At 36.3% G+C, this 16,874-nt stretch overlaps 1 long non-coding RNA gene across 1 annotated transcript in view; it reads right to left on the bottom strand.

Annotated features, from left to right (window-relative positions):
* Nucleotides 1-5,164, bottom strand: part of LOC109335790 — a 25,288-nt gene extending 20,124 nt beyond the window's left edge. The window contains exon 1 of the long non-coding RNA XR_002106255.1: nt 4,930-5,164. This is a non-coding gene — a long non-coding RNA (uncharacterized LOC109335790). The remainder of the gene's footprint in view (nt 1-4,929) is intronic.

The following is a 16,874-nucleotide window of genomic DNA, read 5'->3' as shown; positions in this document are numbered from 1 at the left end:
AACTGGGTGCAAAACAGCTTTTCATTATAAACTTTGTTTTTACACCATGCTTAATACATTCATTCATTCATTTTACAATTTCTAAGTTGCATATTTTCGTATTCTTTGTATGTCATATAGGCAGAGAGAATTGTATGTGAGATTAGAGTGAGATAGTATTATGTTAGGGATTAACATGTCGTTCGTTGCATATGATCAAATGTGTTCATCATTCTATCTTGTTCTTGCATGATTCTTTCATTAGTGTTTAGAGATTTCTAAAGGATAGAAATTACATGTTCTTCATGATTCTAATCTTATACATATTCTTGGTAATTGTGAGTTTTATATAGGGTTTATAGCTTGTTCTTTCTTGTAATATTTGAGCTATTTTAGTGCTTCACATTACTCTGTTTTTTGTGTTGTTTGTGTAACAAGGAAAGTCGTCTCTTGGTGTCGTACAACCAACGAGATCAGAGAGTCTTCACCAAGACTTGGAGGTCTTGAGTTTAGAACATACTCTTGGTTGGGGCTGGATTGTAGGAAAGGTTTTCCTAGGCGATTGGGTAAGGTCAAACCAAGGTAGAGGTTCTGGGAATTCAAGAAGGTAGTGTTCAAGGTCTTGTAATTGGAAGTGTGTATGTAAGATACATTGGCTTCAATTTTTAGTGAAGAAAATATCCCCGATCAGAGGGGAGGACTGGATGTAGTTTTGTTGTGGACTGCAAAACAAACCAGTATAAAAACCTTATTGTAGGTTGTTTCTTTCCCTTATCTCTTTACTATTTTAAGTAGTTTTTAATTGCATATTGTAGCTTATATTTTGGATATAGTATTACTAACAAATAAAGATCATTTTTTTTCAAATATATCTGCTATATCTTTTCTGTATAATATATAATTGGCTGTGTAATTGAGCCATTCAACAACTGTTAATTCTACGCGACTTTATCGATTAAGTCATTGCTTTAATCGATTAACTGGGTGATTTTCCAGAATAGGGTTTTGGTGCGAATAGCGGAAAGTGGGAACCGCGACACCTATTCAACCCCCCTTCTAGATGTATTCTGTCATTGCTGTAAAACGATTTCAAGCTTTGCCTAAAGATTCACATTATACTGCTGTAAAACGAATCATGATATATTTAATAGGAACAACTAATATGGGATTTTGGTATCCTAGGGATGCCTCATTATCCTTGGTAGGGTATTCCGATTCCAATTTTGCGGGATGTAAGTTGGAACGGAAAAGCACTAGTGGGACTTGTCAATTACTTGGTAGTTCCTTAGTTGCATGGCACAATAAAACGCAAGCGTGTGTTGCTTTGTCCACCGCTGAAGCGGAATACATTGCCGCCAATGTGTGTTGTGCTCAAATCCTTTGGATGAAGCAACAACTTAAGGACTTTGGACTTAACCTAGAAAACATTCCTATAAAATGTGATAATACAAGTGACATAAACCTATCCAAAAATCCAATTTTGCATTCTAAAACCAAGCATATTCAAATTAGACATCATTTCTTGCGCGACCATGTACAAAAAGGCGATTGTGTGCTTGAATTTGTTGAAACATCTAAGCAATTGGCTGATATTTTCACCAAGCCTCTCTCACGAGATACTTTCTATGTTCTTCGAAGAGAAGTTAGAATTCTTGATGAAAATTATCTTGATTAAAATTGTCTAAACATGTTATTATATGCTTCACGTGATTAATGTCTTATATGCTTCAAAATGTATATTTGTTATGAATGCATTACACTCCTATTATGACTCATGATCTTGTGTGACAAGCTGAAAATGAATATGTGTTTGAGTAAAAATTGCTTGATAAATGTTAGAAATCTTTGCATGCTTTTAAAACCCAAAAACTTCTTGATTCTGCAAATCTGATGCCAGTTAATCGATTAACTATCCTTCTTAATCCATTAAAATGAGTTCCAATAGTAAACATTTCATTTTTCACAAAATTTAATCGATTAAGATCCATTTTAATTGATTACCTGGGCTCATTTTTCTGAAAACCTGGAATGTTTTACACTGCTTAATCGATTAAATGCAGCACTTAATTGATTAACGATAGTAGATATGTTAGAATCAGAAGCATTTTTGCCACTTTTGGAAACCCTCTCTTCCCCCTTTTCTCTGAAAATCTCAAATGCAAACAGAAAATTCGAAATCTTAGCTTGATAAAAGTATTAAACCTCACCTTTACCCATTTTGCACTTCATCTCATCCAATCCGTTTCTCTATTTCCCAGGAAATCCCATTCCCAATTCAAAACCCTAAGCTTTAGGTTCCCTCCCTTATCCTCCTTCTCCTCTCATTACGCACGATTTTCAATCAATAATGGAAATAGGACGTTCGATGAGGTTCAAGACAACTACTCAACGCACTCGTGGGCCTCCTACTGCTTCATCTTCAAATCCGAACATGAGGCACGACCGTGGAGATCCCTACTACTCACTCATACTCCAGGAGACCCAGTTGTCCAAATTCCTGGGAAGGAAAGCCACCTACATTAGGTATGCTGATCTTACCTCGATGGCGGAACAGAATTTTCAGTTTCCGCAAGGTATGTTGGATCAAGGAGCTGTAATGTTTTTGGAATTAATGGGTAATTTGTACTCCGCTTTGATTAGGGAATTTTACGCTAACTTCCGTTATAAGGATGATATATATTGGTCTATGATTTCGGGAAATCTATTTGAGATGGATAGTAACATTTTTATGAATGTGGGTGGCTTATCCACTACTGGTATTAGCCTAGGTGATTGTGAATGGCTTGCTGGTTTCGATGTTGCTGAGGTATATAAATCATGTATGAGAGGTCCCAATCTGTATGGCCAGGGAGAACTGACTAAAGCTGGTTCTTTATCAGTAAAGAATAGGTTGCTTCACTATTTGATTGCATACATCTTGATTCAGAGGAACAATAATCACGCACAACCTACTATTAGTGATCTGAAATTTTTGTATGTTGTGAAGGAGAATATAATGGTTAATTGGCCTGAAGAAATTCTGAAGGTCATGTATAATGTCTCTACATTGCAATCCAAATTGCTTCCCTACAGTATCTTCAAATCGAGAATTATTGACTATCTGCATATTGATGTATCTGACACCATTGTCATAGAGACTTCTGACAAAGATCACCTTGTTGGTGAAAGCCTTATCCACAAAATGGGTATCTACAAGTATGGAAGCCATCTGGAACTGAGCCACAGGAATCATCCTTTGGATTAGCACAGTTGGATGCCATGGAGCAAAGGCTGAACAACAGAATGGACTTACACTTTCAGTCTTTGAAGGACTCTTACCATACTGATTTTGAAAAATTTGAGGAGCGTCAGGTTGCTTACATCGACAACCACTATCAAACTATGAGGAGCTTTGTCCAGAACACTGCTGAAGCACAAAATGAGAGGTTTTGTGCAGAATTTGAGAAGTTGAGATTCCTCATCTAGGTTGATAGTAGTCTGACCGTACCTGATGATAGAGATCCTCCTCCGCATCCCTAGATTAGAAGTCCTTAACCTTAGACTGCCTTAAGTTTAGTCCATCTATATGGCTAATTTTCAAGATGTTATGTTGCTTTTTAATTTCGAGACATATTTTCTCTTTGCTTTCTGAATTGTAATTCTAAATATCTACTATTGCTGCACTTTTATGACTTGATATGCATGCCATTTTAACTTAAATCATTTCTATTGTGGTTTCATTTTGCTTATATATGTCAAATATAGCATGATTGCATGTTTAATGGTTCTTGATCATGTTTGGTTATATGTATATCTTATGTTTGATTGTGCTTGTTGTTTGAATGCTATAATGTAAATGCTTGATCATTCCATGCTTGATTGGTTCATGTATGACCCTCCATGCCATTAAATCTGTCATATTGATGTATTTTGTTGGATTAATCGATTAACCTACTATTTTAATCGATTCAATGCTGGTAAATGTGTGCACTTGTTCAATTCATTCATCATCTGGTTAATTAATTACATTCTCAACATTAATTGATTAATTACAGTTTGAGTTCACTTCATATCTCTTCTTACATTTGACCAAGATTTTATTAGTTTATTTTTTGATAATGTCAAAAGGGAGAGAAAGGTTGTTTTGTTGTTTAATGTATGCAGGTTGTAAATAATATTCAGCTTCCGTTGTCTAGATTGTCTAGCTATGCGCTTTAACTTTGAAATCAACAACCATGCATTTTGTGATCATCTTCAAGCTATGCATCAAAATAAAATTTGGTGTTGAGTTGGCATCAACAAAAAGGGGGAGATTGAAAGTGCAATGTGTCAAGATAGCACTTAGCTTGCCAATGTTTTGATGAAGACAAAGGACTTAGTGAAAGCAAAAAATTAACATGCCAAAGATTCAAGAGCTTCATGTCTAAACTAGAGTCTTATATATGTCTCTTAGTTATTGAGTCTAGGTTAGGTAAACCTGAATGCAAATCTCACAAGTTCTAAAAACTATCATATCATTTACATGAGACATGCCATCTAGCTTATTATATGTTCATGCATTAATCATACATGTTATTTGTGCATTTTAGGAAGAATATAAAGGTAAAATATGTCTAGTTGATAAGCATAACATGTAGGTAGTTTACCAATTAACATCTTAACGGAAAATATGCCAGTTAATCGATTAAGTGAAGCTTTAATCGATTAACGTGAAAATAGTTTTTAACATTTTCAACAGATAACTGAAAAACAAAATTCAGTTACTCTTTAACAACTCGTTAATCAATTAACATGCAACATAATCAATTAACTGGGTGCAAAACAGCTTTTCTATATAAACTGTGTTTTTACACCTTGCTTAATACATTCATTCGTTCATTTTAGAATTGCTAAGTTGCATATTTTTGTATTCTTTGTATGTCATATTCAACCCCCCCCCCTTCTAGGTGTATTCTATCACTAATACCTAACACTTGTTAGTTTCTTTTCCTCCGCTTATTGATATGCTCAAATTCAGCAAGTAGCCCCGCCTGACCTGACGTTCCCGTATTAGGAGGCCAACACACCCCCATGGGTCAAAGAGTCGCAAAGTTGGTGGAGGTGACATGCACGATCGGTTTCGATCTTTAGCTCAGCCACCATCCATCACGGCACCCTCCACCACGGACTCAGTTTTCAACCAACCATGAGACATTGCTCGCGGGAAGCCATCATTCGCCACGCTTGGTGCCTAGCACAGAGCAACAATGTGCAACACCCAGGCTTGCGTGCCCTCGGCCTAATGGCTTCGGGCGCAACATGCATTCAAAGAATCGATGGTTCACGGGATTCTGCATTTCACACCAAGTATCGCATTTCACTACGTTCTTCATGATGCAAGAGCTAAGATATCCAATGCCGAGAGTATTTAGGATAAGCATGTCGCAACGCTGCCCACACGAGCACTGTCTCCAGGCCGACGGGGGCAAACTAAACGCCTTCAATTTCCTTAGCATGTTCTGCGCTGGGGTTTTGTTATTAGGCCAGGAGGACACCATAGACGGTGTGGCGCCTCCTGACACGAGGGGGACTGAGGTGCCAAACACCTCTAGCCACCCTCGAGGAGTAAAATAGACTCATGGAGTCGCACTACTTTTGAGGCTTCGACAATGATCCTTCCACAGGTACACATACGGAAACCTTGTTATGACTTCTCCTTCCTCTAAATGATAAGGTTCAATGGACTTTCACAACGTCGTCGACAGCGAACCGCCCACGTCACCGCAATCCGAACACTTCACCGGACCATTCAATCGGTAGAAGCGATGTGCGGTGTGTACAAAGGGCAGGGACTTAGTCAACGGGTGCTGATGACTCGCGCTTACTAGGCATTCCTCGTTGAAGACCAACAATTTCAATGATCTATCCCCATCACGATGAAATTTCAAAGATTACTCGGGCCTGTCGGCCAAGGCTATAGACACGTTGAATACATCAGTGTAGCGCAAGCGCGGCCTAGAACATTTAAGGGCATCACAAACATGTTATTGCCTCAAACTTCCGTGGCCTAAGCGGCTGTAGTCCCTCTAAGAAGCTGGTCGTGGAGGGTTACCTCCACATAGCTAGTTAGCAGGCTAAGGTCTCATTCGTTAACGGAATTAACTATACAAATCGTTCCACCAACTAAGAACGACCATGCTACACCACCCATAGAATCAAGAAAGAGCTCTCAGTCTGTCAATCCTTACTATGTCTGGACCTGGTAAGTTTTCCCATGTTGAGTCAAATTAAGCTGCAGGCTCCACTCCTGGTGGTGCCCTTCCATCAATTCCTTTAAGTTTCAGCCTTGCGACCATACTCCCCCCGGAACCCAAAGACTTTGATTTCTCATAAGGTGCCAGTGGAGTCCTAAAAGCAACATTCGTTGATCCCTGGTCGACATCATTTATGGTTGATACTAGGGTGGTATCTGATCATCTTCCAGCCCCCAACTTTCGTTCTTGATTAATGAAAACATCCTTAGCAAATGCTTTCGCAGTTGTTCATCTTTCATAAATCCAAGAATTTCACCTCTGACTATGAAATACGAATGCCCACGACTGTCGCTGTTAATCATTACTCCGGTAGCGAAGGCCAACACAATAGGATCAGAATCTTGTGGTGTAATCGCATGCTAATGTATCTAGAGCATAGGCTTTCTTTGAGCACTCTAATTTCATCAAAGTAACAGCGCCAGAGGCACGACCCGGCCAGTTAAGGCCAGGGGTGCATCACTGGCAGAAGGGACGAGATGACTGGTGCATACCAATGGCGGACCGGTCGACCCAACCCAAGGTCTAACTACGAGCTTTTTAACTACAACAACTTAAATATAAGCTATTGGAGCTGGAATTACCGCGGCTGTTGGCACCAGACTTGCCCTCCAATGGATCCTCATTAAGGGATTTATATTGTACTTATTCCAATCACCACAATAGCCGTAAATATGTAGGTCTTAACTCTTTGCAATTTGAATCATGTCATATCCTATCTTATCATGTCATGTTTGATCATATCTTATCATATCCTCTCCTATCTGTTCCTATCATATCCTATACTATCTTATCCTACCCTATATTATGCTATGCTATCATATCCTATCCAATGGAATCCTATCATATCCTTCCTATCATATCCTTTCGTGCCCGCTCGAATCCTATTGTATCATATCCTATCCTTTTCTATCTTATCTTATCATATCCTATCCTAACCTATCATATTCTATCCTAACCTATCATATCCTATCCTATCATATCATATCATATATGTTCCTATCCTTTCCCATCCTATCTTACCCTTTCCTATCATATATTTTCCAGTCTTATCATGTCTTCTACTGTCATGTCCTATCTTTTCCTACCATGTCCTTTCATATCATATCATGTCTTAGACTTTCTTGTCTTTTTCAATCCTTTCTTGTTATGTCATATTTTGTCCAGTCCTATCATGTCCCATCTTGTCTTGTCCCCTACTGTATGGTCCTATCATATCCTTTCACATCCTAACCTATCCTGTCCTTTCACGTCCTGTCCTATCCTCTCCTATTTAGTCATGTATTGTCATGTCCTCTCTTGTATTGTCCTATCATATCCTCTCTCGTCCTATCCTATCATGTCCTTTCAAATCCAATCCTATGCCATCCAATGATGTTCTATCTTCTCTAGTCTTGTCATGTTTTCTCCTCTCCTATCATGTCATGTCCTATCTTATACTATCCTATCTCATCCTATCTTGTCCTTTCCTATTACGTCCTATCCTATGATTATCTTTCATTTCATGTCCTATCCTACCCTATCATATCCTATCATGTCTTATCCTTTTCTATTTTGTCGTGTCCTCTACTCTCATGTCATTGCATGTTCTTTCATGTCATGTTCCTATCATATCATGTCTTGCCCTATTCTATCCTCTCCTATTTTGTCCTTTCATGTCCTATCATATCTTGTCCTTTCCTGTCATGCCCTTCGTTATCATGTCATGTCTTGTCCTCTCTTGTCTCGTCATGTCCTATCTTATCATAGCTTATCATGTCTTGTCCTTTAATGACATGTCTTATCTCCTATCTTGTCATGTCTTGTCCTATCATGTCATGTTCTATCCTCTACATTCTTGTCCTATCATGCCCTATCCTATCATATCCTATACTAACATATCCTATCGTATCCTATCTTATCCGATCTTATCCGATCTTATCATATCATTTTCTATCATATCATATCATGTCCTAATCTATCCTATCCTATTACATCCTGTTCTATCCTCTTTTATCCTATCTCCACTCGTCTACTATCCTATCATGTCCTGTCCTATCCCATCCAATCATATCATTTCCTATCCTATCGTGAATATCTACTCCCCCAGGTTCCAATCATTATGGAAATATGGAGGCAGATCCAAAAACCAATCTTTGCTTTCCATATGAGAATCAAGGGAAAGAGCTTCAGAAAGATGGTCTCTTCTTCTGCCTTAGAGATTCCATAAGTGTTGATCAATTCATAAACTTTGTCAAGTGGTTATATGAATATTCATGATCTAAGCCAGCAAAACGATTGGTGTACATCAGCTGTACCAATCCAGACTTTATCTCGCGAGGCCTTTGTGTGCCTGATGGCCTGCCAATATGATCATGTTTCTAGGTGTAAAACTGACAAAGCCACTTATGTTAGGCTAGTTTTCTTTCATTGAACTATCAACAATTTGTTGGTTGTTGGCCATTTCAGAGTGAGAAGATTCAACTTCTTGACGATTAGTCTTGATTTTATTGGCTTTCCTTTGTGCTTTCTTTTTTTCCCTAAGAGTTTTCTCCAACTCGGGTTGTCACTTACCAAGTTCTTTTAGGAATTCACATTCATAATCTCCTCTTTGAAGCATCAATCCCCAGATAATCAATGATTCAGGAAACGAAATCCCATATGCTAGTAGTCTTGAAGAAGAAGACGCAATCCCAAACTTAACCATCGGGATCTCAAGAGTCTAATTTACCATTATTCCTTCCTCAAGGACAAATATATCTGATGTAAGTTTGTTTTCTACCCAAGAACTTGGCAAATCTTTCAGCTTCAAGATTAGGAGCAACATAATGATCACTCCTTCAGTTCCTCTACTAGTTCTAGCAAGTGAGGGACCACTGATTTATGATGTTCTGTTGCATTTTTCTAAATGCTTCAAATAGTGAGGTTGCATATCACTCATTTTTTTTCAAAAAGGGGATAGTTTAATCGATTCTTCAAATTCAAATGACAGTTTCCGAATTGGGAACTTGGGAAAATTTTGATTTTTGTTGAAAATGGTGAAGATTGAATGAAGAGATTACATATTTAAGACAAGGGTTTGTACGAATTTTGACTTAAGACAAACTAATTTGATGAAATTTTAGAAGGGGTCACAGAATTAGGAATTATGGTTGATGTTAATGAACCTTGGAATGCATACTTCAATCTGAATCACTACTGCCGACAATCAATTATCTGCAGATACTAATTGATTATCAAAGAGGCCTTTTTCAGATTTTTTTTTAAATTTCTCCCATGTAATCGATTAACACATACCAATAATCGATTATTTGAAAAATATTTTTGTCGTGGTAATCGATTATACTATATCATAATCTATTACTTGTAGTAATAACTCATATTTAAGTGATTTTCGCATGGTTCTAGGTGAATGCTAAGATAAGATCTATCCTAAGAGCCTAAAATACATTATTAAACAAGCAAAATAATCATGAATTCAATTATACACAAGAATCAAGCATTTAACTAGAATAACATATAAGCATACATTAGAGGCATGTCAAAGTCATATATGAACCCTTAAGCATTCTAACTTAGACATGATTCATCTAGAATTCCAAGTTCTCTTTGAAGAACAAAGAATGCTTTGAAGTTTCCACAAATTCAATAACACAATCACCTTTTTCCACACGATCTCTTAGAAAATGATCCCTAATTTCTATATACTTAGTTCTTGAATGCAATATAGGGTTCTTGGATAGGTTTATGGCACTAGTGTTGTAACACTTCATAGGTATTTTATCAAGCTTTAGACCGATGTCCAAAAATTGATGCTTCATCCGTAAAATTTGAGTGCAACACACACCAGTGATAATGTATTCTGCTTCGACGATTGATAAAGCAACATGGGCTTGGTTTTTTCTATACCATGAAACTAAGGAGCTACTTAATTGGTGGCAAGTCCCACTTGTACTCTTACAATCCAATTTGCATCCAACAAAATTGGAATCCAAGTACCCTATCAAAGAAAAAGCATCCCTAGGATACCATAATCCCATTTGAATAGATCCTTTCAAGTATTTCATGATTCGTTTTACAGCTGAAAATGTGACTCATTAGGTAATGATTGATATGTAGCACTCATAAACACACTAAACTTAATATCGGGTCTACTAGATATAAGATACAATAAAGAGCCAAATATTCCACGATATTGTTTTTACCTAAACTGCTTTTCCCTTTTCATCTTTATGAAGATAGCAAGATGATGCCATTGGTGCAGAAGCTTCTTTTGATTTGTCCATATCGAATCGTTTGAAAAGCTCCTTACAACACTTTGATTGATGGGCAAAGATTCCATTACTCACCAACTTTATTTGTAGCCCTAGGAAGAATGTTAATTCTCCATCATTAACATCTCGAATTCTCCTTTCATTACATTAGAAAATTCCTTGCACAAGGTATTGTTAGTAGCACCAAAAATAATATCATCAACGTAAATTTGTACTAACAATATATCATTTTCAGATTTTGATATAAAAAGTGTAGTATCAACCTTACCTCTAACAAACCCTTTCTCTAAAAGAAATGAGCTTAGTCTATTACACAAAGCTCTCGGGGGCTTGTTTCAACCCATAGAAAGCATTTTTAAGCTTAAACACATGATTTGGGTATTTATAATTCTCAAAAGAAGGAGGTTGCTTAACATCCATTTCTTCTTGAATGTAATCATTCAAGAAAGCACTTGGTTTACGTCCATTTGGAAGAGTTTGAAATTCGTTATTGAAGCCTAGGCTAATAGCATTCTAATGGCTTCTAACCTTGCAACAGGGGCATAGGTTTCGTTATAATCTATACCTTCCTTTAGATTATAACCTTGAGCCCCTAATCTAGCTTTGTTGTGAATTATAAAGCCTAGTTCATCTAATTTGTTGCAAAAGACCCATTTGGTGCCAATGATAGCACAATCACTTGGCTTAGGGACCAAGTCCCACACATTGTTTCACTCAAATTGGTTTATCTCTTCTTTCATAGCTATACTCTAATGTTCATCTTCTAAGGCCTCATGACCATTCTTAGGCTCAATTTGTGAAACAAAAGGTACAAAAATACATATATTGTGTAAAGAGTTTCGGGTTACCACTCCCTTAGAAATGTCACATATTACTTTATCAATGGGATGGTCTTTCTCTATCTTCCAAGCTATTGGCATATCTTGATGATCTTGATTTTATTCATGATCATATTGTACAACATGTTCTATTTTAGTATCTTTTGTATATGCATCTTCTAAAGCACATGAAACAGCATAAAAAAGAACCCTTCACTTCTCATTTGGAGAAGATTCATCAAAATGAACCAAAACAAATTCTTCTACATGCATTGTATGTTTTTATAAACTCTACATATTTTACTATGTGCAGAGTAACCAAGAAATATACTCTCATCAGCTTTTGAGTCAAACTTTCCTAATGATCTTTTCCATTATTAAGTATGAAGCATTTACAACCAAAAGCATGAAGGTATAAAATTTTAGGTTTTTGGCCTTTTAATAATTCATGTGGCGTTTTAGACAATGAAGGCCTAAGTAGTAATCTATTTATCACATAACAGGTAGTATGCATTGTATCGAAGGCCTAAGTAATGCTCTACTTAAAAGATTTGAATGCATCAATTTTCAAAGCAAGAAACAGAGTTCATGTAGATCTAGAAACGTCATTGACTATCACAAGTTGTGGAAACATGTCCATGTGAAGTAGTTCCAATGGCCTAGTTGTGGATATCATAGTTTTTGAAGAAAACGAATTTTTGACTTGCTTGCATTTTTGACATGTGTTGCAAAAGTCATTTGTTTTAAAATTAGTTTTGGTAGCCCAACTACTAAATCCTTATATTACACTTTTTGTAGGTGCTTTAAGTGTATATGTGCTACTCGCCAATGCCAAACCCAAATATCATTTTCTTTAGAGATAAAATAGTTTGAAAATAGAGTCATATATTATACAGATTAATCATATAGATATTTTATATCCTTTGACCTATAAACTTAACTTTATTATCTATGCGATCACAAATAACACAACAACCAGAGTCAAAACATACCTTATTACCTCTATCACAAAGTTGACTGATACTTAGCAGATTGTGCTCAAGTCCCTCGACATAGAGAACATTGTCAATGATATCATGAGAGGTGATTCCAACTTTTCCAAATCCAAGTATCTTCCCATGATTATTGTCTCCATAAGTCACATAGCCTTTTTCCTTTAAAGATAGATCAAGGAATTTGGATCTATCTCCCGTCATATGCCTCGAACATCTAGTGCCTAAGTACTAATGTTGTCTAAGTGTTCGAAGGCATACATACAAAACAAAATTTACATGTTCCTTTCAGCTACCCAATTTATGTTAGGTCCCTTAAGGTGAGTAACCATGGGAACTAGTCCCTTCTCAATCCAAACATATTTCCCACTAGATATTCCATACTTAGGAATATAACATGAGCAGAAGTATGACAATGAATACCGCAATAAGAACATGAAGGCATTTTACTATTATACATATATCTATTTTGAGCTAGGTTTTTCTTAGTGGTTTCTTCTTTTTAGCATGAATGAATTACCAATGTTTCTTGTGTTTGTAACTAAATTGTCACGATTTTGACGACTATATGTGAACTTTGCGAGTTTTTCTTTTAAAACAGAATTTTCAAATTTTAACTTTTTGGAATATTCACAAATAGAAGTCTCACATAATTTAGAAGAATAAATACATCAACCAAATGAAAAGATAAGGGTTTCATTTTGAAGTTTATGTTCAAAAATCAAAGTCTGCATTTCAATTATTTTCTTTTCATGCAACAATATTATCATTTTATGATCTACACTTATCCTAGCAAGTTTCTTAAGTTCCTCATGCAACTCGACAGAAGCAGCATATAGTTCATCATACTCAGACATGTTTTTAGAGCTATCCGATCATGAACTAGAATGAAGGGGTTGTACCTCACTAGATTCTCCTAGATTTGATAAATTTGTGGAATCTTATGCGTGAGCCACATAAGACATAGTTTTGTTGTCTCCTCTTCATCTAATGTGCTTGAAGTCGATTCTTCCCCGTGAACATCCCATATGATGTATGCTTTCTTTGACTTGAAGTCCCTCGAGGCTTTCTTCTCACCCTCAACCTTTTTCAGATAGGCTGGGCATTGCAATTTCATGTGCCCAAGTTTTCCGCACTCATTGAAAATATAACATTCTTTGGGAGCCTTGCTTCTACGGGTTGAGTCTTCTCCTACCTTTCTGTGAAACATCTTTATCCCTCCCTTTCTTTTCAAGAACTTATTGAATTTTCTGACTAAGAGGGTTAAGGTCTCATCATCTATGTCGGAGTTAGAATCTTCGTCGCATTTCTCCTCATAAGCTTGTGATGTTGAAGATTTAAGGGAAATTCCTTTCTTGTGCTTGTCTGATTCCTCATGCAAAGTCAAACGCCCTAGCTCCATCTCGTGTTCCTAGAGCTTTCCAAAGAGGGTCCCTAAAGGCATAGAATCGAGATCCTTTGACTCCATGATGGCGATCACCTTTGGCTGCTAGTTCCTGTCAATACATCTGAACACTTTATTAGTTAGTTCACCTTTAGCAAATGAGTTATCCAATGCAACTAAATAACTTAGGCTATGAGTAAAGCACTTTTTATATTGAAATAGATTCATTTAGAAACATTCTAAACAACTCATATTCATGCGTCAAAGCATTTAGTCATGAGCGTTTCACTTTGCTTGAGGCTTCATGGGTAACTTCTAAAGTGTCCCAGATTTCCTTGGCACTATAACATTGAGAAACCCTAAATAACTCGCCGTTAGATACCGTGGAAGTGATAATATTGTTTGCTTTTAAATTGTGTTGAACCTTTCTTTTCTCATCATCACTCCAACAAATTTTTGGTTTCTCCTTTCTCTCACCCTCCACTAGATGTATTAGGGTATATGGACCATTGACTACGACCTCCCAAATATCCATGTCAATTGCTTGAATGAAAATTTTCATGCGAACCTTTCAGTAGAAATCTAGCCACTAAAACCCGGAGGGCGATTGATGGATCCACCATCACCTCCAAAAGGGTTAGTAGAGCCCATAGTGGTCTTTGCCTAAAGGGGGGTGAATAGGTTATTCACTTCAGATAATCGAATATTCACTTCAGATAATCGAATATTCACAGAATTAATTATTTATTCAGTAACTCAGAAATCTTTGAAAACAAAGGTTTCTTGTTGAACAAGATTCACGAAAATAGTTCTTTCAGATTCAATTGCTTAACAACAGTAACTCTGATACCACTTGTTGGGTAAACACAGAGTTAAACACACATTGAGCGGGTGAATAAGTGTAGCATATCACTAATATCGCTTTTTCGGTTAATTGAGAATATTGAGAAACAATTTAGGATAATCAGATTATTAAACATGACAATCAATTATTATCAGCAGATATAGTCAATTACTGACAACAATAATCAATTATTCTGTTTCTTGATATCTTGAATAGAACAATTTCTTGCAAAAGAAGTTATCTTAGAAAGAATCTTTACTAGTTCAATGTTCTTAACGAAAATATTCCAAATCATTAATATGTAGATAGAGAATCAATAAGAAAATCAAGATTCAATAACAATGCATGTAAAGACCGAAATTAAAAGAGATAAAGGGATAGAAGAGTGTGCCAAAGAATTTAACCTGTTTTGTTTACGGGTCCACTTGTAAACTACATCCAAGCCTCCACTTATGATCATGGGAGATTTTCTTCACTATGGAATAAAACGTATGTTAAAAACACTCTTCTAATGACTTTACAAACACTCCTTTCTTGGCCCTAGAGTCTCTCACGTTGGTTTGACGTCCTACATATCTCTTAGGATAATCAACACCTACTCACGGTATAGCCATGCCGTTGATTCCTCTCCACCAAGACCATTGTAGAGGTGAAGACTCAATATCTAACCTCAACTAGGTTTTCACTCTAATTCTGAACAATTTTGAAAATTTCAATTCAATTGGCTAAAGAGAAATCTGAGTAATATGCACCTTATACGTGCTAATTGAACACTAAACTCATAAACAAACCAAAAGATAATCTCACAAGAACCCTAAATTCTAAGTGAAGATTAATGCAAAGTTGGCGTATATGAAATCTATAATGCATTCTATGAAAAGAATGTAAGAGTTCAAGCTCTTTTCACTCTAGAAATCCAAAGAAACTCTAACACTACTCAACACAAGATTTCGTTCACATACTTTTATGAAAAATGTGAAATTTTGAAAACCATGATTTTGAACAAATGAGTGGAAAAACGGTTTTATACAAAAACAATTTGTGATGTCTAATTGATTATCTCAATTGGTAATTGTTTATCGACTAGCTAAAATCCTGTTTTCTTTTGGAAATAATTGGTAGTTTCTTGAGTAATCAATAATTGTTGCCAAGAGATCTAAATCTTGTAGCTACTAGAACTTTCTCTAATTGATTTTTCCTATACAAAATCGATTATTCGGTTCTATGTCTATATAGTTGATTATCACTTCATGGTAATTGATTAGCAGAGTTGAAAAATAGTTTATTTGATGTACGATGAACCTCCTACGTGATGTAAGTGTATGTAATGCATGATTTTGAAATAAGTGCCATTTTGATGCAACAAAATCATGTATGGTCAATGTAATGCATGAACACTAGTTATCATGTATGGATGGATTATATGTCTCAAATTTTGCCTTGTGAGACTTTCATCCTCGATTCACTTAACCTATACTCAATCTAAGCAAGCATCTTAGGATTTCCATAAAATAGAAAAAAAAAATTCCTAAGACTATGACGGCTTTGAGTCTTGGCATATTGTTTGTAGAGTTGTCTTCATCAAAACCATATGAGTCGATCATACATGCAACCTTTGACTCCTATTGTAATGTGAATCCTATCATATCATATCATATCATATCATATCATATCATATCATATCATATCATATCATATCATATCATATCATATCATATCATATCATATCATATCATATCATATCATATCATATCATATCATATCATATCATATCATATCATATCATATCATATCATATCATATCATATCATATCATATCATATCATATCATATCATATGTAACACCCAATGTAGAATGAGAAAGTATCTAAGTGCTAAGAAGCTATCCATGTAGTTTCCAGCTGAGAGAAATTGGCTTCGATTGATCTTAGCTTTGACTCATAGTCCTTGACCACTCTTCTTCTTATCCCGTAAGGTAGCTTACTTCCGTTCAAGTAGCTATTTCCGAGAAAACACTAAACCTGAATGAGTGCATGGAGAAATAACTCCTAATAGGGCCCCTAACACAACATTAACAACAATGTCACTGACACTGGTCGAACCCAACCAGTTTTATGTTGTCCTTAGGAAGCAAACAATATGACTATTGTGTCGTGCCAACCATCGGTAACTCATAGGCGAAATACCATGCACTCAGTAACGTCGGTCTACCCACCAGTCAACCAAGATAGCTATTGTATCACCCTGAACACGATACCTTCAAGGGGGTGTCAGAGGTCACCGAAGTTGTTACGGGGACTTCCATCGGCACAACCTAACAAATCAATCCCAACCT

The sequence above is a fragment of the Lupinus angustifolius genome, chromosome LG20 (assembly GCF_001865875.1).
Source record: "Lupinus angustifolius cultivar Tanjil chromosome LG20, LupAngTanjil_v1.0, whole genome shotgun sequence".
Lineage (NCBI taxonomy): Eukaryota > Viridiplantae > Streptophyta > Magnoliopsida > Fabales > Fabaceae > Lupinus > Lupinus angustifolius.
This window is presented reverse-complemented; position numbering and strand designations above follow the sequence as displayed.